This window comes from Triticum aestivum, chromosome 6A (genome assembly GCF_018294505.1).
Source record: "Triticum aestivum cultivar Chinese Spring chromosome 6A, IWGSC CS RefSeq v2.1, whole genome shotgun sequence".
NCBI lineage: Eukaryota > Viridiplantae > Streptophyta > Magnoliopsida > Poales > Poaceae > Triticum > Triticum aestivum.
The window spans coordinates 17,741,633-17,765,664 of NC_057809.1; positions in this window are offsets into that span (position 1 = coordinate 17,741,633).

Genomic DNA, 24,032 nt, shown 5'->3' on the forward strand with positions numbered 1-24,032 from the left:
ATTAGAAAATATGCCATCGATAGTGAGGCTTGGTATCATTATGCTGTTGGATCCATTGTTACCTTAGTTGCGATCTTGATCATATTTGTTGTTGCATTTAAATGCTTTAGCTAGAGAGTTATTTGTTTGTTGGATTTAAGTGTTGTATGAACTTTATGTATGAACTTGTATTAATTGTATGAACTTGTATTAATTTGGTCTATTCGGTGTTGTGTAATGAAGATGAGCCGGCAATGGATGTACGATGACCGATGCTCTCCCCAGTTCGTTGAGGGCGTGCATACTTTTCTGCTTGCGGCTGAGGCAAACAAGCGGGCGGATGGTTTTATGCCTTGTCCATGTGCTCGCTGTAAGAATGGTCACAATTACTCTACGTCAAGAACCATTCACGTCCACCTGTTTAAGTCCGGTTTCATGCCCCATTATAATGTTTGGACCAAGCACGGAGAAAGAGGGGTTATGATGGAAGACAATGAAGAAGAAGAGGACGACGACAGCTATCCTGGCCATGGGTTCCCTGAATACGATGATACAACAATGGGGGAAGAAGCTGAGCCGGTAATGCGGGAAGAAGCTGAGCCGGCAATGCGGGAAGAAGCTGAAGAAGAGGCATCAGATGAGCCCGTTGATGATCTAGGTCGGGCCATTGCCGATGCAAAGAGAAACTGCGCAAGTGATTTGGAGAAGAAGAAGTTGCAGCGCATGTTAGAGGATCACAAAAAATTGTTGTACCCGAATTGCGTAGGTGACAAGAAAAAGCTGGGCACCACACTGGATTTGCTGCAATGGAAGGCAGAGAATGGTGTATCTGACAAGGGATTTGGAAAGTTGCTGGTAATGATAAAGGATATGCTTCCAAAGGACAACGAATTGCCCGAGAGTACATACGAAGCAAAGAAGGCTGTCTGCCCTCTAGGGTTAGAGGTGCAGAAGATACATGCATGCCCTAATGATTGCATCCTCTACCGCGGTGAGTACGAGGATTTGAACGCTTGCCCGGTATGTGGTGCATTGCGCTATAAGATCTGCCGCGATGACCCTGGTGATGTCGAGGGCCGGCGCCCCAGGAAGAAGATTCCTGCCAAGGTGATGTGGTATGCTCCTATAATACCACGGTTGAAACGTTTGTTCCAAAACAAAGAGCATGCCAAGGCGATGCGATGGCACAGAGAAGACCGTAAGAAAGACGGAAAGTTGAGAGTACCCGCTGACGGGTCGCAGTGGAGAAAAATCGAAAGAAAGTACGGGAAGGAGTTTGCAGATGACGCAAGGAGCGTATGGTTTGGTCTAAGCGCAGATGGCATTAATCCTTTTGGGGAGCAGAGCAGCAACCATAGCACCTGGCCTGTGACTCTATGTTTGTATAACCTTCCTCCTTGGTTGTGCATGAAGCGGAAGTTCATTATGATGCCAGTGCTCATCCAAGGCCCTAAGCAACCCGGCAACGACATTGATGTGTACCTAAGGCCATTAGTTGAAGAACTCTTACAACTGTGGAATGGAACAGGTGTACGTGCGTGGGATGAGCACATGGGGGAAGAATTTGACCTAAAGGCATTGCTGTTCGTGACCATCAATGATTGGCCTGCTCTCAGTAACCTTTCAGGACAGACAAACAAGGGATACCGCGCATGCACGCACTGTTTGGACGATACCGACAGTATATATTTGGCTAATAAGAATGTGTACCTGGGACATCGTCGATTTCTTCCGAGCAGGCATCCCGTAAGAAAGAAAGGCAAGCATTTCAAAGGTGAGGCGGATCACCGGACGAAGCCTCGCCACCGTACTGGTGCTGATGTACATGATATGGTCAAGGATTTGAAGGTGGTCTTTGGAAAGGGTCCTGGTGGACAACCTGTTCCGAATGACGCTGACGGACGCTCACCCATGTGGAAGAAGAAATCTATATTTTGGGACCTGCCCTATTGGAAAGACCTCGAGGTCCGCTCCGCAATCGATGTGATGCACGTGACGAAGAATCTTTGTGTGACCCTGCTTGGCTTCTTGGGCGTGTATGGGAAGACAAAAGATACACCTGAGGCACGGGAGGACCAGCAACGTATGCACGGAAAAGACGGCATACATCAGGGTCATGCAAGCTACGCTCTTACCAAAGAAGAGAAGGAAATCTTCTTTGAATGCCTGCTCAGTATTAAGGTACCGTCTGGCTTCTCGTCGAATATAAAGGGAATAATAAACATGGCAGAGAAAAAGTTCAGAACCTAAAGTCTCATGACTGCCACGTGATTATGACGCAACTGCTTCCGGTTGCATTGAGGGGGCTTCTACCGGAAAACGTTCGATTAGCCATTGTGAAGCTATGTGCATTTCTCAATGCAATCTCTCAGAAGGTAATCGATCCAGAAATCATACCAAGGTTACAGAATGATTTGGTGCAATGTCTTGTCAGTTTCGAGTTGGTGTTCCCACCATCCTTCTTCAACATCATGACGCACGTCCTAGTTCACCTATGCGAAGAGATTAACGTTTTGGGTCCTGTATTTCTACACAATATGTTCCCCTTTGAGAGGTTCATGGGAGTCTTAAAGAAATATGTTCATAACCGTGCTAGGCCAGAAGGAAGCATCTCCAAGGGCCGTCAAAATGAGGAGGTCATTGAGTTTTGTATTGACTTTATTCCTGACCTTAAGCCGATTGGTGTTCCTGAATCGCGGCATAAGGGCAGACTGGATGGAAAAGGCACGCTAGGAGGGGAACAAATAATATGTATGGACGGACATTCTCTCACTGAAGCACACTACACAGTTCTACAGAATTCCGCCTTGGTGGCTCCGTATATGGATGAACACAAGAATTTGCTACGCTCCAAACACCCGGAGCGGTCTGATGACTGGATTACACTGAACAAACCAGGAGTTTCGCCAGCTGGTTGCAAGCACGTACCATGCATGACACCTCTATTGAAGATGACCTGTACTTGCTGTCCCAGTTACCATCTTCGAATATAATGACTTTCAAAGGGTACGAGATAAATGGTAATACATTTTACACGATCGCCCAAGATAAGAAGAGCACCAACCAAAACAGTGGTGTCCGCTTTGATGCAGAAACCAAGACGGGAAAGGAAACATATTATGGTTATATACAGGACATATGGGAACTTGACTATCGACGTGGTTTGAAGGTCCCTTTGTTTCGGTGCAAATGGGTCAATATGACACGAGGCGGGGTAACGGAAGACCCGCAGTACGGAATGACAACAGTGGATCTCAACAATCTTGCGTATGCAGACGAACCATTCGTCCTAGCCAATGATGTGGCACAGGTTTTCTATGTGAAGGACATGTCTACCAAGCCAAGAAAAAGAAAAGATAAGGAAGCGAATGCATCGTACGATGAGCCAAAGCGGCACATAGTTCTTTCTGGGAAGAGAAACATCGTGGGAGTGGATGACAAGACAGACAAGTCAGAAGATTATGAAAAGTTTGATGAAATTGCTCCATTCACAGTGAATATTGACCCGAGCATCCCGTTAAATGATGAAGATTTTCCATGGCTACGACGCAAAGGGACACACGCGAAGAAAAAGTTTCACACCCAAAGATCTGGGATGTGATCGGCTTAACTATCATCACTTTCTTCTGTGTTTCACACCCAGGAGGGAATCTCTGTAATAGTTAGGGTAGCTAGTTATGTGTTTTGGCATTTGAAACGCGAAGAAATTTTATGTGCAAGCAAATTCTTTCATGCATTTACTGATTTTTTCAGCTAAATGACCCTGAAGTTGAAAAGCATTTCAAATGAACTCAGAAAAGGATGAAAGTTGGCATGGCATCATAATTTCACCCACATAGCATGTGCAAAAAAGTAGAGAGGGTTACCGCAAAAACTGAATGCACTTCGTGTACAAAATGGACAATCTGTTTCGAAGTATCAGGGTTTCGGACGAAAACTCATCCGTTACAAAGTCATTTCATTTTTTAAATAACTTAAGCATTACCAAATTGAATATAATGATAAAACACACTAATATTAAACATAAGAAAAAAGAATCACTGGAAAATGTATTTTTAAAGTTAAGTTATTCACAAACTAGTGATTCACACAAATTTCAAATAATTCAAAATTTAAACTATTCAAATTTAAAAACTACCGGCACTAACTGAAAGTTTCTAAAAACTATCAAAAATATTCACAAAGAAACTCTAAATACAGCAAAAAACAACTAAAAATAAATAAAACAAAATAAATAAAGCAGAAAAGAAAAAACTAAATGAAAAAAGCCCACCTACCGGGCCACAGCGGCCTGCATACGACTAGAAACCCAACCTGTTATTGGGCCAAGATGCAGGCCCGCAAGCCCAATAGGCCCCACAGGGCAGAGTAGCAGAGGTAGGCCCAGAAGGCCTGCTTTAGGGAGGAGCTCGAGACAGCAGCGGCGGCGGGGCTTATAAGCAGGTGTAAGCGCCCTTCGGCTAGCGAGGTGGGACTAAACTTCTGCGCCCCTCGCCTGGCAGCGCACCCCCCTTTAGTACCGGTTCGTGGCACCAACCGGTACTAAAGGGCGGCCTTTAGTACCGGTTGGAGCCACCAACCGGTACGTACCGGTTGGTGGCTCCAACCGGTACTAAAGGTGCCTTCTATATATACAACACTTCGAAAAATTTCATTCTCCCACTCTGTTTCTTCCCGATCGACGCCGCACCCGTCCTACGCCGTCCCCGTCGCGCCCTCGTCCCCGTCGCCGCCCTCGTCGCCGTCGCCGCCCTCGTCCCGTCGCCGCCCTCGTCCCCGTCGCCGCTCCGTCGCCGTCCCGGTCGCCGATCCCCTCGCTTCGCCTGTCGCCGTCGCCTCGACCTCGCCTCGCCGTCGCTGTGAGCCCCTCCCCCGGCCCCTCTCCTCCCTCCAATCGATCGTAGCGCACACCGGCGCCGGCGCCGGCGCCGACCGTAGCGCACCCACACGCGCGCGCACACACACACACTACATGCACACACACACACACACACACACACACACACACACTACACACACACACTAGACGCGCACACACACACAATTTTTCTGTTTTTAGCTTTTAGTTTTTCTGTTTTCTGTTTTTCATACAAAGTTTTAGATGAATTAATTAATTAGATTAGATTAATGTCAAATAGTATGTAGAAATGTTAGTTATAATATATATAATGTCAAATGTTATAGAAATGTTAGTTATATAGAAATGTTAGAAATTTTGGAAATGTTAGTTTTAGCTAGCTAGATGAATTAGATTAATTTCAAATTGTTAGACGATGATCGATGTTTTTTTAGTTTCTTATATTTTTAGTTATAAAATTTAGAATTTGCATATATGAAATCATCACAATCCATCATTTAAAAAATGTTACTTTACTTTTGCGGCATATAGTATTTTGTTGTCGACGATGCCCGGCCCGCATCCTCGCCGTCGACACGTCCGCGACGACGTCCTGCTTCAGAGGACCCATGTCCGGGACTGGGCTCCGCCGGGCTGGCACTGGGAGGTGCTACCTTCAGGGGCGCGACGCTTGGTGAGGAACCCGGCCCCCGGTCCCGTCGTCGACCCTCATCTTCTTTGGTGGCATTCGCGTGGGCCACTTTCGGTGCGGAGGGAGCCGGCCCCGCCGGAGGTGATACGTCGTCGTGTTAGGGAGGAGGACGAGCACGTCCATCGCTACATGGCTGCTATGGACGTCAGGTTCTCCAATACCTGGCAGGTTCTTTGGGGAGATCACCCGAGCTATGATCCAGTGATGGTTCCTTCTCTTTGGGTGTCCACCGCCCGCACCTCAGGAACCGCGAGTGGCCTAGATTACTCTGTAGTATTCGATCTTTATTAGCTAGCTAGCTAGTGATGTATTCGATATATAATATTCGAGATGATTTATTCAAGATTATATATATTATTTGAGATGATGTATTTGACGAGATTATATCTATTATTCGAGACGACGTATTTGAGATTAAATCTATTATTCGAGACGATGTATTCGAGATTATATCTATTATTTGAGACGATGTATTCGAGATTATATCTATTATTCGAGATTATACTAAATTATTTTATATTTCTTTTGGCATAGTTAAATAAAAGCTATGGCGGACAATATCGACAGAGAGAGAGAACAGACCATGTTCGATATCATACGCGGGCCAGATGATGATCAGAATGAAGAAGATTTTGACGGCTCCGAATTTTTAAACAACACCGGAGAGGGTGATATGATATTCGATCGCGACGACCGAGAAGATGAAGTCATGAACTACGACGAAGAACATGTTGATCCTGAAACAACAAACACCGGCGAGGTATATATATTTATATAAGCAGGAATCTGGTGATCATCGCATGTTTTAAATGAGTTGAAGATATATTAACGAATCGATCTTTCTTCTTTCAGCCATCCGGATCGAGCAAATCTTTAGGCAAAAAGACGAAACGAGGCCCGAACAAAAAGTTGAAGGAGGGCGTAAAGTACAATATCGAGGCATTCAAACCTAATGGCGAACCATTAGCGCCTAAGAAGATTGCGGACAAGTTCGTTCGTCAGTGCGGAGTTCTTGTGAAGGACCTACTCCCGATCTCCCTTCAAGAATGGAGAAAGCCAGCAAAGCCACGTCCAGATGTTACTTTTGTCGACGAGAATAAAAAAACTGCTTTGGGATACTCTCATGGAACATTTCACCCTACCAGATAATATCACAGAAGCAGATGTGCGGAAAGTCAAGGACGCTGCTTTTAGGAAGATGGCGGTTGCATTCAAGAACCACAAGAGAATGACGTGGGAGAAGTACGTCAAGGGAGGAAGGAAGACTCCAGTATTCGAGGGGATACTAGAGAATCAAAGTGCTCATTGGGACGATTTCGTGAAATTCAAGGATTCAGAATTAGCTAAGGAACGGTCGAGAATAAACAAGGCCAATGCCGGAAAAAAGGATAAGTTCCATAAGCTGGGGCCAGGTGGCTACGCGGTGGCAATGCCTAAGTGGGATAAGTCTGAGAAAGAGATGGAGGATGCAAGTGTCACTCCGGTTACTAAGAGCTGGCCCCCCAGGTGCAGGACTTGGTTCTATGCGCATGGGGGGAGTTGGACCCGAAGACAGGCAATGTTTCGACGAAGGCATGTCTGAACGGAGCCGACGATGCGCTACTTGTTGCAATAGAAGAGGCTCGATCGGGGGTGTTCCAGCCCAACAGAGAGAACGACGAGCTTACGCGTGCCCTGGGAAATCCTGAACACCCGGGAAGAACACGAGGCAAGGGCGCTATTCCGTGGTATGAGGGGTTTTCGGACTGGAACGCCGACTACAGAACCCGTGCGAGAAAGAAGATTGCGGAGGACAAGAAGAGGAAGATGGAGGAGGAGCAGAGGAAGCGGGACTATGAATGCCTTCAAGGCCTAGAAGCAAGTCAAGCGGAATTGGCAGCTAAATTCCAGCGGCAGCAGGAGCAGATCGACTCACTTAGCCAGCAAAGGGGGTCTCAGCAGCTGCAGCAGCTAGCGGATGATCCAGCATTGGATACCACCGCCCCATCCATGCCGAGAAGCAGCGTGGGTTCCGCCCCGGGCGACGCAGTAGTGCTGGATAGATACCCCGTGGATGACATCACGGAGAACACTAACTGCGAGCTACACTTCAAAATGAAGAACATATCCATGAAGGTGGCGGACGCTGTTGCTTTTTCAAATTCCCCCGAGGCAACCTTCCATTGCAACCCGATTCCAACGGGCTATGCTCGTGTCTTGGTTGATGAGGTGGCGGACCAATATTTGGGGTTAGAGCTTGACATTCCTGGAGGTGACGAGGAGCACACACTCGGAGATGCCAAACATTGTATCATCCTATGGAGAAAGGATTGCATCATTTTTCGAAGGCCACCGACACCGCGTCACCCGACTCCTCGTCGAAGTCTGCCACCGAGTCAGCAGACTCCCGCTCCTCCAAGTCCACCAACGCGTGAGGCCACTCCTCCTCCTCCAAGTCCGGCAAAGTGTCAGGTCACTCCTCCTCCAAGTCCGACACAGCGTCAGACGTTCACTCCTCCTCCAAGTCCGGCACAACCTCAGGCCACTCCTCCTCCAAGTCCGGCATAGCTTCAGGCCACTCCTCCTCGTCCAACTCAGCCCCGTCAGCCGTCTCCGCCGCCTCAGCAATCGCAGAAGAGACACCCCGCAGCTATGGTGCGTAGCGGTACGAGTCGAGGTCATAGTACAGGAAGTACAGGAGGAGGCAAGCGATATAAATATGGTCCAAACCTCAGTACTCCTCTTCCTGTGAGGGCTTACGACAGGACCGAGGAGCAAACCAATGCCATAGTGCGGGCAGAAGTCGACGCCCATTTTGGACCGAAACCGCCACCGCCGCCAAGGGAGAAAGTGCCTGTGGAAGTAGTTGACCACTTCATTCGTATGGCTCAACCACCAGCTCCTAAGCCTGTTGACTCAGACTATGAGCGCCACATCAGGAAGTTACATCGACAACGTCTACAGAAGGAGGCGAGCTCGAGCTCGAGCAAACAACAAGCAGCTGTCAAAAAATGCGGGAAAACCGTTGCCCAGCTGGGAAAACAGGCGGCGCAATCGATCCCCCCGCTTGTTGTGCTGCCAACAACACGTGACAGTACGCGCGCCCAATATTATTGTGGCCAAACAGTTTACGTTCCCGAGGTGGGCGATGTGGTAATAACCCAGGAGCATATAATGCAGGCTGAAGAACTCAAGATCACTGTTGGACAACTCCTCGAGATCGAGGACATGCCTCCGATTAGAGAGGAGGAAATAAAACGGAAATTTGTCCGGGGCCAACCTTTGGTCGAGCCAGAAGATGTCAAGAAGCTCCCAACGAGAATGTATGAATTGCATCAATGGTACATGGACATTAGCAAGAGATCCGATCGAGAGTCCCTCATGGTGTATGTCAAGAAGGATGATTACTACCATGAGAAAGCTGTGGCCGTTGAGTATTCTGAACTGTTTCAGTTATACAATCAAGACGCACTCGACAAATCTATCGTCAGTTGCTATTGTCTGTAAGTGATTTCTTTCTGTAATTTAAGTCTCAAGCTAGCTGTAGTGATCCTTTTGATCAATCATTACGTGTAATTATCCTCACTATATTCTTTTCTGTGGTATTATGCAGGATGAAGATGTATGAAATGAGAAAAGGTGGACGCTATGGCATTGGGTTCATTGACCCAAACACCGTTAATGAATACACATGGAAATTAGATGCATATTATGAAAAAGAGGTAGAGGACAGCATGCTAGAGTTCTTGAAGCGCCTCAAATACAATGAAGATATACTACTTCCTTACAACTTCGAGTGAGTCACACTTTTTTGTACTACAAATTCTCTGTTTTTGCCTACTAGCTAGCTACATGTTTTTGCTTACATATGCCCGCTTAATTAAGACATGCAAACGTGTGTGCATGCAGATTTCACTGGATCTTGTGTATCATTAAAGTTGACGCTGGAACAGTTGAAATACTGGACTCGCTACTCACAGCAAAAGGTGACTACAACATCTTGTATGGGATAGTCAACAGGTAATTTCAATCATTATTTATAACTACATATCTCGGCCTATTTAGTTCGTCATTTCATGATATGAACTACTTAATAACCCCTTTATTCATTTTCTTTATCGGCGGGCAGGGCTTGGGCAAGGTTCATCAGCGTCACGGAAGGCGAATGGAAACCACAGCTGAAATAGTTTCGATCCAAGTTAAGTAATTAAGTAGTACTAGCTAGCTAGCTAGCTGCCATCTCTTTAATTATCATGCTTGATTAATTATTATCTGATCAAATTAAATTCCATTCTCGTAATAAAGGCCCTGAAGCAGGCGCAGGGGACTGATCTGTGTGCATACTGTGTTTGCAAGAACATTCGCATGATGGCGTCCGAAAGGAGCAGATCTCAAAGACAGGAATGGGTACGCTTGTCAGAACACTATTCACAATTTTTACACCATTATCGATATCTAGTCACACAACTAATACACATGCATATTGATCTCCTTCTTAACAGTTTAAAGAGGTGCGGGACAAGCTCCTACCAACGGAGCGCGTACAAGCACTTCAAGAGGAAATAGCGGGATTTTTGCTCGACCAGGTCATAAATCCAAAGGGAGAATACTATTACCCGCTACCGCCCCCATCGACCAAGTCATGAACCACTTCCAATTGTCATCGTGCTCCGAAGGCACCAATCAGGCTAATGCCACTGGCTCCGAAGGTAACATATGCATATGTAGGAGAAATTATATATAGCTATACATGTGTGTATGTGTGAATTAATATGATGGTTTGTGAGACATGATTGATGATATATATATATGATTGGTTCTATTAGAAATTATTTATATATATATATATATATATATATATATATATATATGTGCATAACATGTACAATGTGTAGTACCGTAAAATATCAGCAAACGAAAAAGAATTAAAATGGAAAACACAAAATTAAATGAAAAAAAATCATAAAACCAAAAACTCCCCAAACATTTTAGTACCGGTTGGTGTTATCAACCGGTACTAAAGGGCTCCCGGCCCCCGGAGCTGGCTCGTGCCACGTGGTTTCCCTTTAGCACCGGTTCGTGCTGAACCGGTACTAAAGGGGGGAAGGGGGGCTTTAGTGCCGAAATAATAGTGCCAGTTCCTAAACCGGCACTAAAGGGTCTTACGAACCGGTGCTATTGCCCGGTTTTCTATTAGTGATTATTGGCAAATTAAATGAAGTTCATTTAATATCGTGCAAGAGGATTACCAATTCATGTAGAAGATTAGAAGATTCAGGCTTACACGTCGTGATATGAACGCTTTTGTAACACTATTGAACCTTAGAAGTTTTGCACGAGCTTCACTTGAAACTAATATGAACAAAAAAATTGATGCCTCATCTGGTTAATCTGGAATTATGAGGATTCGGCATTACAAATATTGTATATGAACCTTGTACTATCGATGAGTGGCTGGTGCATGACAAAACGTATCATAACATCAAGGGGAGTCAAACTACGTATCTCACTGATCGCGACGCCAGTCAGTTAAAGGAGGTAACAGGTCGTATACATACGAGTATACACATCGCTCACCCGTACTCTTGGATGTGATTGTGTTTGTATTAGTTATACGTTTGGGTTGCCACTCTTGTACACGATCAACGTATTATTCATCTTTATCTTACAATCTTATCGTATAACTAGCATGCCAACCCTGATGGGCTCAACGCGACAGATCATATAATTTATCATTATAACTTCTCATTTGGCTTAGGTTGGAAGTCAAGAAGCCCAAGTCGCTGTTAATTAAGCTACTTGCAAGTAATTAATTCTCACTTTGGCTCCGTTGTTCAGAAAACAGAGAAATTATACAGACTCATTAGTCATCTTTACCACTATCATCATTTGTGTTCTCTCTAACTGTATACACACAGTTTTTTGCCACGATTTACAATTTCTGTCACAACTGAAATGACTTAATGTGTACTTGACATGGCATGTCGCTTCCATATATATTGCTATACTCACTACATCCTTTTGCTTCCCATACGATCTATTGCTCACAGACCTGTGACATTGGAATGATCTATCAATTCGGCTTATTGATATCTTGCATGAATTGAACATGTTGCTTGCACAACATCTAAGAAAAAACTAAAATTGCAAAATAAAATAAAATCTGTGACCACATATTGAAGCACAACTTAACTCGTCTTAGTCGAACTAAGTGTCATTTACTTTCTTATAGTGTCGAACTCACAAATGTTGATACTCTTACACTTGCTAGGTTGACAATAGTCATCAGTTCGTACATGCTCATCTCACACATCTTTTTTTACTTTTAAAATATATACCTTAATTTATTCGCCTATAATCAAACTATTAATTTAAATATCTCCCGCGCAAAAAAAATATCTAAAATAACAATTTTATGGAATTCTACACAGTCTTTATTTTTGGTTTTGAATTATATATGTGCAATTTTACTTTATATATTAATACCTTGTACAGATTAATTATATATAGTCTATCCACGTAATTTCTAAATTAGCTTTGTAGCAAAGTACTTTGAGTTTCTTTATTGCTAACATCATTGCTGATGTCATCGTTGTATTAATATTGTAGAATTCCATCCAAAACTATCCAGGATGCATCCAAAACTATTCAGTTCGAAGACATGTTTTTTACTTTCTGAGCTAGATTCCGTTCTGGACACGGAGGACTCTAAGGTGCAGCCAGCGCTTTTTTGTAGCTAGACTCTGTTTTCAATATGGAGGACTCTCAAGTGCGACCAACTTTTTTGCCATTAGCACATATGCACGTGCGTTGCAACGGGAAAAATTGATGTTTTGCGCAAGCGTAATGTCCCACAACATCAGATTCATTATGAAGAACATGTTTCAACGCAACATCGTCCTTCTACAAAATGAACATAAAAAAATACGTCGCAATTTAGTCGTGTTCATATTTTCTTTGCGGGACGTAATGTCCCACTGATTTCATTTAAATACAATCCTTTTTAATGGCATTTAAGTATGATCCTTTCATTAATTACGATGAAGTCCTCACCCGTTTTAGTTGGGAATCAAATCCTTCCTTTTCTAAGGCCCTGTTTGGTTCATAAGTCTAGGACTTTTTTTAGTCCCAACTTATAAGTCTCAAGTCCCTAAAAAATCTCTATCTGTTTGGTTCCTGAGACTTATAAGTCCCTATAAGACCATATTATAACTATAAGTCCCTATAAGTCCCTCCTTGAGAGTCTTATTTCATAAGTTCTAAACCGACTTTAAGTCCCTATAAGTCCCTCCTTTTTGGTTTAGATGGGACTTATAGGGACTTATTTAAGTCCCGAGACCAATAAGTCCCTGGAAACAAACACCCTCTAATTTAGTAGTCCAGCACATTAAGGCCTATAGATCTTCTTTTAATTATCCTACCTTTTTACCTCAAATCCTTCATGTAGAATTTATTAAGACTACAATCTTTCTAATAGTTATTCCACCGATTTACCCATAATCCTTTCTTTAATTAGCCACATTCGTTTAAATATTATATTTAAGCCCACAATCCTTCCTTTATTAGCTCATTCGCTTAATTAGCTCTCCCTAAACATGAGCCTTGGACCTCACCCTTCCCCATCTACAGGAACGAAGGGAGATTTGTGCGAACCCCGGGCTCTCCACCTCTCGTTGCCGAATCGGCGGCTCCCTCGCCCTCCGCCGGACGCTCCAGCAGCGGGAGGACGGGGGAGGCCCGATTTGCAGCGTGTACATAGTGTAGGAGTGCCTAGGGAGCCAGCGGGTGGCGTCGCGGAGGCGGCGGTGCGACTGGATCGGCTTTTTGTAGGTGTTGGTCTCCCCTTCGAAGACGAAGTTTCGGTGGAGCTCCGCGGTGGACCAGCTCCTTTCTTCGTGCTCGCTGCTCGGTGGAGAGGCCATGCACGGTTCCCCCGTGCCGGAGATCGAGGGATGGCGATTCCGGCGGTTGAAGATGTGGAGAAGGAGGGCGATGTTGAGCGGTGCGATGACGACGACGGCCATGGGTGTAGGTCCTCAGGGACCGTTGATCAGAGACTTCCCGTTTCGCCCGGGGCTGCTTCGATCCAAGGCGTCAGCGAGTAGCAGTGAACGGCACGCAGTGGCGGAGATAGGGGGCGAGCAGGGGCCTGGCCCCCCCTATCGATCGACAATTCCTTCAGCAGCTACGAGTAATTAGCGCTGGATCAAGGGAATACACGAAGTTGGCCCCCCTTAATTCAAACGATGGTGAAAACTGAGAATAAAATCTGAAAAAAAGGCCCATCAGAAAGCCCATTCATGGCCTCCTCCGTTCCTAGTACGCTTCCGGCTTTATTTTACCCTAAAAAAGGTCAACCACGGCGTGACTAAGGCATGACTTGAGGCGATTAGATCCCGTAAAAAAGCTTGAGGCGATTAGAGCTGGCTGCGGCCGCGGCCTAATCAGGCAACACCAACACCGTGATTGGGAAATCCTGGAGCACACTCTTCCAGTATTCTAGAGATCCAGCGCCATGGTTTGCACTATGAAGTACTACCCCTCACAACTCTCATCTTGTACGTGTTGAAATTATACATCGAATTTTAGTTATTTTGATGGCGAGGTCAATGATTCTAATTCATTTTTAATTTCATTTGATTGCTTGATTTCTGAGGTGGTCATGAAGAGCAAAGTGCAGACAAACTTCATAAAGATTAATTTGATTTGATTTTTAAACATGAGGCTAATGCACGAGTTACCAATCCTAGTCCAATGGAATATGACTTGCTTCGAAATTGCATGATGATATACATTCATAGGAAATTACTGTAGAAATTAGGTTATCTTCGAATGAAATTATTAATATTTTTTATCTTAACGGCAATTGTAGGGAAAAAAATTAAACTAGTAACAGTACAAATATATTTGTGTTTTAATTGCATTGAGACGACACATTATTATGGTACTTATGTTTTGTGTTGCACTTTTTTTAAACTTGGCTCGCCCCCCCCCCCCCCCCTATACCCAAATCCTGGCTCCGCCCCACGGCGCGTCACCGGCTCGTCCACGGCGCCTGCGTAGTCGGGTTGTAGAGGGGCTTGGTTGTAATTTCCTTTTCTGCGTGGACCTTTCAGTAATTTGGCCGTTTTAATATCAACTCTTTTTCTCGCAAAAAAATAAAGAAACATGATGACTGCCACTCGTATATTTAGATTGAGTTGGGATTAGTAAATATGAAAGGTGCATAAGTCCTTGGTTGTTACATTTAAGAGATAGACACGAGGTCTTGTATTCAATTCCCACAATGTTGATTTATTTTGACCTAATTATTTTTTGTGGTCTCTCTATGGAAGCCCATAAAAGGCCCACCAACATACAAGTAACTGGCCCAGATCGCTTAACGTGTGTAAATCAAACGTAAAGGACTAAACCAAACCAAGAATACCTATTCCCTTTAATAGTAGATATAGATATAGATATAGATATAGATATAGATATAAATACTGACGTAGAGTTCTACTTGATCACAGAGGGGAGGACGGAGGACGTACTCGGTCACTTTTTTCATGTCATATGTAATATTACACCTAACTATCTTAGGTAGATCTTTATCTCTACCTTATTTTTATTTTTATTTATATATATATATTATATATATATATAATAAAGCACATAGGGGTCCTGCCCGTCCCTCACGCCAATTTGCAAAAAAGCCCTTGCGTTTTCATGAAATCAACCCGTGGTTCAGATTAAGTCACAGCAAACTGTTATTTTATAGTTTTTCAAAACCCCCCTGACTTTTTAGGTAATTCATCTGCAGATCATATTTAAGTCAAACAAATGCTTTTTTAAACCATTCATATCTTTTAAACTGTAACTCCGATTTAAACATGTTATATATGAAATTTGATTAGAAAAATATGTAGAATATGAATATAAGATTATTTTAACATGTTAAGTATTATAAATATTATTTTGGAAGATATTTAATTCAAATAAATGGTTTTCTAAATTATGCGTATCTTTTAAACTGTAACTCCGATTTTAATATGTTATATATGAATTTTGATTAGAAAAATGTGTGAAATCTGTATATGATGTTAATTTTACCTGTTAAATATTTTTTAAATAGTGTTTTGGAAGCAAACTTACAACTATAGCGCACGATCCATTTTTCTTTCATACAGGCAGCGATCCGGATTGCAAATAAACACCCACTATAATCATATAGGGAAAAGAAAAAGCAGGGGGAAACAACAAATTTCTCATCGCGAGTGTGAGAGAAAGCGAGAGAGAGGGAGAGGGAGGAGAGAGGGAGAGAGAGAGAGACATATTAGGATTAACCACATTCTAACATGTTTTGGTTTGTATGAACACTAAGGCCACCACCGGCGAGGGTGAGAAGAAGAATAAGCGGCAACACAAATATGATGCGTCGCTAAAATAATGGAGATGGACCTATTGTAGTCTTGAGTGATGGTTGTTCGGTTAAGAGTGTGTATTGTGTTTTTTTCTCCTGTTGCAACACACGGGCTCTTTTGGTAGTAATAATAAAGCACGTAGGGTTTCTGCCCGTCCGTCACGTCAATTTGTAAAAAAGCCCATGCGTTTTTATGAAATCAACCCGCAGTCCAGATTTAAGTCACACCGAATCGTTTATTTTACAGTTTTTCAAAAACCCCCGTGACTTTTTAGGTATTCTATCCGCGGATCATATTTAAGTCAAACAAATGCTTTTCTAAACCATTCATATCTTTTAAACCGTAACTCTGATTTAAACATGTTATATATGAAATTTGATTAGAAAAATATGTAGAATATGAATACAAGATTATTTTAAACTGTTAAGTATTTATAAATATTATTTTGGAAGATATTTAATTCAAACAAATGGTTTTCTAAATTATACGTATCTTTTAAACCGTAACTCCGATTTTAATATGTTATATATGAATTTTGATTAGAAAAATGTGTGAAATCTGTATATGATGTTAATTTTACCTGTATATGATGTGAAATCTGTATATGATGTTAATTTTACGTGTTAAAATATAAAAAATATGAGCAGATGAAAAAACATGTCTTGGACTATGTAGACGTGATAGGTTCATTTAGCCGTACACGGCAATATTTACGTGTAATGTTGCATATTTTAAATCTCAGCCGTCAATATCTAAAACTAACGACCGTGATAATTTAATCTATGTGGGTCAATGTAATCGCTTGTTTGACTTCTATTTTAATAATTATATAATAGATAGATTGCATTATCAAAATCCAAATAAAACCTCAACTTCTTAGCCTTGCCCGCTGACATCTTCGTCTCCCAAAGGAAGACAATTTCTGGGTTGTGCTGCTCCACCAGTAGGCGGAGCTCCTGAACTGCTTCGACTTGCCCACACCCTCGACAGTTCAAACATAGGGTATTCATGGCGACCGGCGGGGCTGCTCCACACAGGCATCCTCCAACGACAGATCAACTGAGGATGAAGTTTCCATCTTTTGTTTCTTGACACCCTCTATGTCCATATGGTCCAGTTCCATAAAGGTAGGTGCAATGTACTCTTTTTTGTTGTTCTCTGATCATATACAGGAGCTAAAGTCATTTTTCCGGAATCCCCCAGCTTGCCAACCCCCTCTACCCCTGTACCATCTTGCTTTTGGTGAAGGTTGTTACATTTCAGAGGTTTCCTTCCTGACACAATCTTATCTTGTGCCTGGGATGCAATAATAGCCTTGCAAGCATTACTACCTTGAACACCTTTATCCATGTTTGTTTCCATCTTTTTCACATAAGTTGTAAGTTCTTTGTCCATGATTTACTTGCTTTCCTTTGATTTCTCACTCATAAATTCCTCTGTTGACTTTTCTTTTGAGCTATTATGAAAATCACTTCTGTTTGTTGTTCCACTCTAGTCTGATGTTGCTGCTGCCTGTGCAAATGATTGAATCCTTATCTTGCTCTCTTTTGGAGCTCTAATTTTATTGCTATACTCCCATTTTCCTTCTGCCTCTCTTTTCGATGGGTTTGGACATTCTAGCTCAGAATGCCCCATGATGCCACAAGAGAAGCAGAAGAAAGGTAACTTTTCATATTGCAAATCATAAAATTGATCTCCTTCTGAAGTCTCTATAGTAATGTACCTTTTTTAGAGTGGTATTTCTGCTCTCGCTCTCAGAAATTTCCCGCAGCATCACCAAATTCATCAACATCCAGTTAGAGTACTTTGCCTGCCAAACTTGCTACCTTCCAGCATTTCCTATTGTTCATCCACTTGAATGGTACTTCATGATTCTAACCCAAATGTGCATTGACTCGAATCACACATCTGAAGGTCTAAGATTCCTATTAAGATCTTTCAAGAGCACTGCATAGCGACCAACTAGCCATGGGGTCCCATCCAGGGCACTTTCTTTGTCAACCTCTAATATGAAGTCTGCTATAAAAAATATTGTCCCCAACCATCCTTGCTCTGAGCCCTTTTGGATTTCGCCAAGCAGGTCTCATAGCTCCCATTATGGTTTGCAACTGAATAACATTTGGGGACAAGTCCTTAACGATGACCGAGAAGGTCTTCCTTTTATCTTCATACTCCTCGTCATCTGACATGAACACCTTCGCATCCTCTCCTGCCACGAAATTCAGTTTCCTGAGCTTTGTTGTTACTTCACTACTAGGGAAAACCCTAGTAGTGGCGCGGGTTTTAATGCTATCAGCAGCGTGGGTGGCCACACTACTACTACGACGCTACAAGCTAACTGGTAGTAGTAGCGCGGTCTAACCCAACTCTACTACTAATAATTATATCAGTAGCGATGTTTTGTCACACGCTACTATTAAGTACATGTAGCGCTTTTTCTGTCCCCGCGTTGCTGCTATATCTTTCAACATTTGTTTCTACTTCTATTGATGTAGAACAGTACCCATTTCAATAAACTGCAATTTCACATATACCACAATACCAGATACTCATATTAGTCATACAGTAGTCATACAATATCATAATGCATTATAGGTACTCATATATAGACAACATGCATCCTCACACACATATATGGTTCATCCAGTAGCATATATGATAAGCAGTACTAGGTAGTCATACAGCCACACATATATATAGCAGTTCTACTAGGTACTCATACAGCCACACACATATGTAGTTCTAGATGATATCGACGACGATCATCATCCTCAAGCCTTGGCGGTGGGTGTTCCTGATAGTAATTAGGATGGCTTCTCCAACACGAAGATTCTTGCCAATGAGGAAGCTCTTCCACCCAACCGAGCTTAAGTGTGTGCGACCGTCCGTGTCCACGCCGTACGCACAGGTGTTGATGGAGGCCCTTGCGGTAAGGCGTATTCTAGCTAAACCTTCTTCATTAGGCTTGATACCACAACTCACAGATAGGCTCTTTGGCAATTTCTGAATAAGAAAAACATATCAATTAATAAGTAGCCTCGCACATACTCTTGCAAATATATTTCTACTAAGTATAAATTTCTACACAATCAAAAGACACAGTACTACATTTCTACTAAGCATGAATTCTACTGATAAGTATGGATTATCTACACTATTAATAATTCCTTGGATTCTACATTAATAAGCAAGTCGTGGGACTCTACACTAAAGCATATCATCGGCTAGCTTCCACACAGCATATCATTGGACTTTACACTAAGCATATCATCGGATAATTTGCATTTGTAAGTATAACAATAAAACATATATATATCATCAAATTAGTACAGTAAGTATAACATACCATGACAAGCCGATAACCATGGTACTTGTCACGCGGGTCACGATAGGCACCCCGACAAAGTTAGCACGTGGCGGAATTATGTCCCATAGGTTGCACACCTCCTCCTCGCTCAGCCTCATTCTTTGAGCATAGATGGCTTCATCAAGTGGATCCTCATCATCTTCATCATCTTCCTCCGTGTTGACATAAATGACAGCCAGCTTAGATCTTTTTGCTCTGAAGGAGAAGCTAATCAACTCATCACCAGTGATACCCATGTGGGCGAGGAAACGGACCCATCCATCTCCTCCAATCTGCGACATATTGCGTCCTTTCTTGACCTCCATAGTGTAGGGGGGCCCCGGAACCTCAAAGGTCATAGTGTCTCCGGTCAGCTTGTTGAATTTCAACCTCACATTGCATGGGACAATCTGTGTAAAAAAGCAAAATGACACAATGCATTAATGCCAATAACACTAAGAACAAAATAGTTGTTACAAGTTTCATATAATTTGTTGCCGCCGCATGAAGAAAACTCGGCTGGATGTAGATGTCGAACAGCGTGCTAGTTGCAAGTCTGCTGGCGCACCTTGACTTGAACAGTCGACATGGTGGTGGTGGTGGTGATGGCGCCATTTTCCTAAAGCAATATGAGCAAGGATGCACGATCCACTTCACAAGAAAGAAAAACAATAACATAAAGTTCTCAATGCATCGATCGTAATCGGAAAACAGAATATTCAGGTTTAGTAACTAAAATTAACAGCACGCACATGCTTCCATAGTGTGAGAAATGAACAGAATATCTAGTCATAAAGGCTAACGAGGAATTAGCATCAGTACTAGTTAAACAAGATCAATGGATCTAACAACCACATGTAGCAACCTAGCATGGGATGATCATCAAGCTCAACATGCAAACCAACATAGAAAACTAGCATCGAGTCATGAAGCTCGGCATAGTACCATACTAGCATCAAAACCGACATGAAAATCATGTGCATCTACCACAACAAGAAGCTCATCATTGCCGACAAGCAAAACCTAGCATACTACCAAAACTGTGCCACTAGCATCTGATCTACCACATCCTATGTTCATGATAAACTCTAATGCTAGCATAACCTACCACAGTACTTCATATCTACCCTAACCTACAACGACTAGGGAGTGATGTATTACATATGGGCTTGAGGAGCGGGGCTCTCAACGTCTCTCTCGTCATCGGACAGTGAGGACCCGAGCCGGCCGGAGTGGGGGCGGCGGCAGATTTGGGGCAGTAGGGGGGGTGGGGGCGGCGACGGAGTTGGGGCAGCAGGGGGAGTGGGTAGGCGGCCGGCGAGAGCACGCGGGCGGCGACAGATGCTTGCTTTCCAACGTTCAACTGTCCCCAGCAAAATAGCCATAAACGGTTACATGCAGTCGACAGACGTTTCATTCACACGAAGTTAGTGTTTAATGGCTTGCAGGCTATCAATTCACCGAGCATGAAGTAATTGTGCCATTTATCACGTGCAGCTACTCACCAGGGTAGCCTGCCAGTCTGAGGCGTCCTTATTAGAAATTAATAAGCTTCCACGTGTTTCTTCGTCCAACCGAGCATCACACGTGTAGTAGAGATTTTTTTAATCCGAAAATCATATCAAAGCCTACCTTCTAACCCATCTAACATTATCACCCAGAGCTATATAAGGCATCCTTCGCTCTTTACCCTCATCAGGATCCAACAGATTTGTTGTCTAATCTCCAACAAATCTAATACATCTATGAATCCGCCTGACAGGTCATCCTAGATTATCTCACATAGTCAAACACAAATGAATCTGAGTAAATCGTCAAGTCCAACGATCCCAATAAACATCCCAATCCAGAACTCTCCACCAACCCACTGTACATCAAACACAATATTTGTCGTGGCAATGGTGTATCCTCGTGATGTCCATGTCGAATAGTAAAGGACAAACGCGAAGTAGGATTGGTCACGCTCGCACACACGTATTGGATAGAGTAATAGAGATCGACATCTAACCTAACCCGTTCTCCTTAACGATTCCCTCCCATATTGCCGCGGCCGCCCTCTTCCTCTTCCCCCATTCTCCATTCGCCGCCGCTGTCCCCATCCTTCCTCCTCACCTCTATCTACCCCATCCTCTTCCATTTCATCTTCGTCGCCAGGCTCCTACGCGATCGTCGCCGCCGCTCTCGAAGTGGGCGACACCGACGAGGACTCGATGGCGTCGGTTTTATTAGCCGTGGATTTTCCTGACACTAGATTTGCCTCGTGCTCTGCTGGTCACCAGAGAGAACCGGTTGTAGATATCCCAAGCTACCATCTTCCATCGAAAAGACCCAGTAACCAAAGGCTCCCTAGCTTCCACGGGAGTGAGTAACGACCACATACGGATCCAAGCAGTGGCCCTATAGATAACCTGCAAGATATTTATACAAGTTTGTCTATTAAAAACCATGTCATTTTTACAGTTCCATATAGCCCAAAGTAATGCACATACTCATATCCGAATGTGTCTCGCAATATTTGTCTCTACTCCATTTATCCACGTCCCAAATAACGTAAGAATACTATTTGGAGGGGTGATATTAAAGGCTATATGTACTGAGTGCCATAATAGTTTGGCCAACGGACAATCGAGAAAAAGGTGTTTGATGGTTTCACTGTGATTACAAAAGCTACATATTTGATTACCCTCCCAATTACGTTTTCTCAAGTTATCCTTGGTCAGAATCACCTCCTTGTGAACAAACCACATGAAGACTTTGATTCTTAATGGGACTTTTGATGTTTGAAATATGAATCGATTTTGGAACCGGACCATAATCAATTAGGTCCAAATACATAGATTTCACTGAGAAAATGTCATTCATAGTAAATTTCTAGTGAATGCTATCAGGCTCATCAGAGAGGTTCACATCCATCAACCTTCTGACTAGATGTAGCCATGCTTCCCAGTGGTCTCCTACCAAAGATATCCATAATTGAATATTTAGAGGGTTAGACTATAGCATTGTAGCACCGTAAGCCTCCTTACGATGTACAATGTTATAGAGATGGATACTGTGTGGCTAAAGGTGTCTCCCCTAACCACGTATCCTCCCAGAATCTCATCGAATTACCATTTCCAATGATGAATTTAGTTCTATGGAAGAAAGCTACTTTCATTCTCATCAAGCCCTTCCAAAAAGGTGAATCATTGGGTCTAATGGTAACCTGGGCCAAGGTCTTAGATTGTAAGTACTTATTACGTAAAATCTGTGCCCACGTGCCTTCGGTCTCCACAGAGAGCCTGTACAGCCATTTACTAATCAGACATCTGTTCTTTACTTCTAAATTCTCAATCCCAAGACCACCCTGGTCCTTCGGCCTACAAATGATGCCCCATTTAGTAAGCTTATACTTCCTCTTTATTTCATCACTCTGCCAGAAGAATCATGGTCGACAGAAGTCCAGTCTTTTTCGTACCCCTATAGGTATTTCAAAGAAGGACAAGAGGAACATCCACATACTCATGAGCACTGAGTTTATTAAAATTAGCCGACCTTCGTATGACATAAGCTTGCCGTTCCAGCAGCTTAGTTTCTTTTCAAATCGATCTTCGATATACTTCCACTCCTTCTTCGATAGCTTGTGATGGTGAATTTGAATGCCCATATAACTAATGGTAGGGTACCCATTTCACATTCGAACAGCTGTTTATAAGCATCTTGTTCATCTTTGGCTCTCACAAAAACAATTCACCTTTCTTAAAATTAATCTTCAATCTCGACAACTATTCGAATAGGCATAGCACAAGCTTCATATTTCTGGCCTTTGCCAAATCATGTTCCATGAAAATGATGGTATCATCAGCGTATGGAGACCCCACCATATACTAGATGTGGTACTACTCCCCCCTAATTGGCCTTCCTCTTTAGCCATTCCTATCAGAATTGCCAACATACCCGCTACTATGTTGAACAAGATAGGAGACATCTGGTCTCCCTGTTTTAGACCCTTGTGTGTCTGGAAGTAGTGACTTATGTCATCATTCACTTTAATCCCGATACTACCTTTCTACACAAATGAATCAACCTACTTCCTCTAGGAATCGTCGAATCTCTTCATACATAAAGCCTGGTGTAGGAAGGCCAATTTACTTTATCATACGCTTTCTCAAAATCCACTTTGAAGACCACCCCATCCAGTTTCTTCGAGTGGATATCACGAAGTGTTTCATGTAAGGCCACCATACCGTCTAGCATGTTTCTGCTCGACGTGGAAGTCGTCTGAGTTGGTTGCACTACACTATGTGCAATCCATCTCAGTCGGTTCGTCCCAACTTTAGTAAAAAAAAATAAAGCTCACATTAAGCAGACAAATTGGACGGAACTGCTCAATGCACATCACCTCCTCCTTCTTTGGCAACAATGTTATCGTCCCAAAGTTTAGGTTGAATAGCTGCAGATGGCCACTAAACAAGTCATGGAACATTGGTACTAGATCGCCTTTAATAATATGCCAGCATTTCTTATAAAATTCTGCCAGGAAGCCATCCGGGGCAGGCGCCTTATTATTCTTCAGCTGTGATATTTCTTCAAACACCTCTTTCTCTATGAATGGTGCAGATAAAATCTCATTCTCATCTGTCCCTAATTGAGAAATATACCCGATCATGTGCTCGTCCATAGACACATAATTGTCTTCGAATAACTAGAGATATACAATTTTAGGTTCTCGTGTCCTACAATTGTGCCCTCATCATGCTCAAGCTAAATTTATTTCTTCTTTCTGTGTTTTTCATT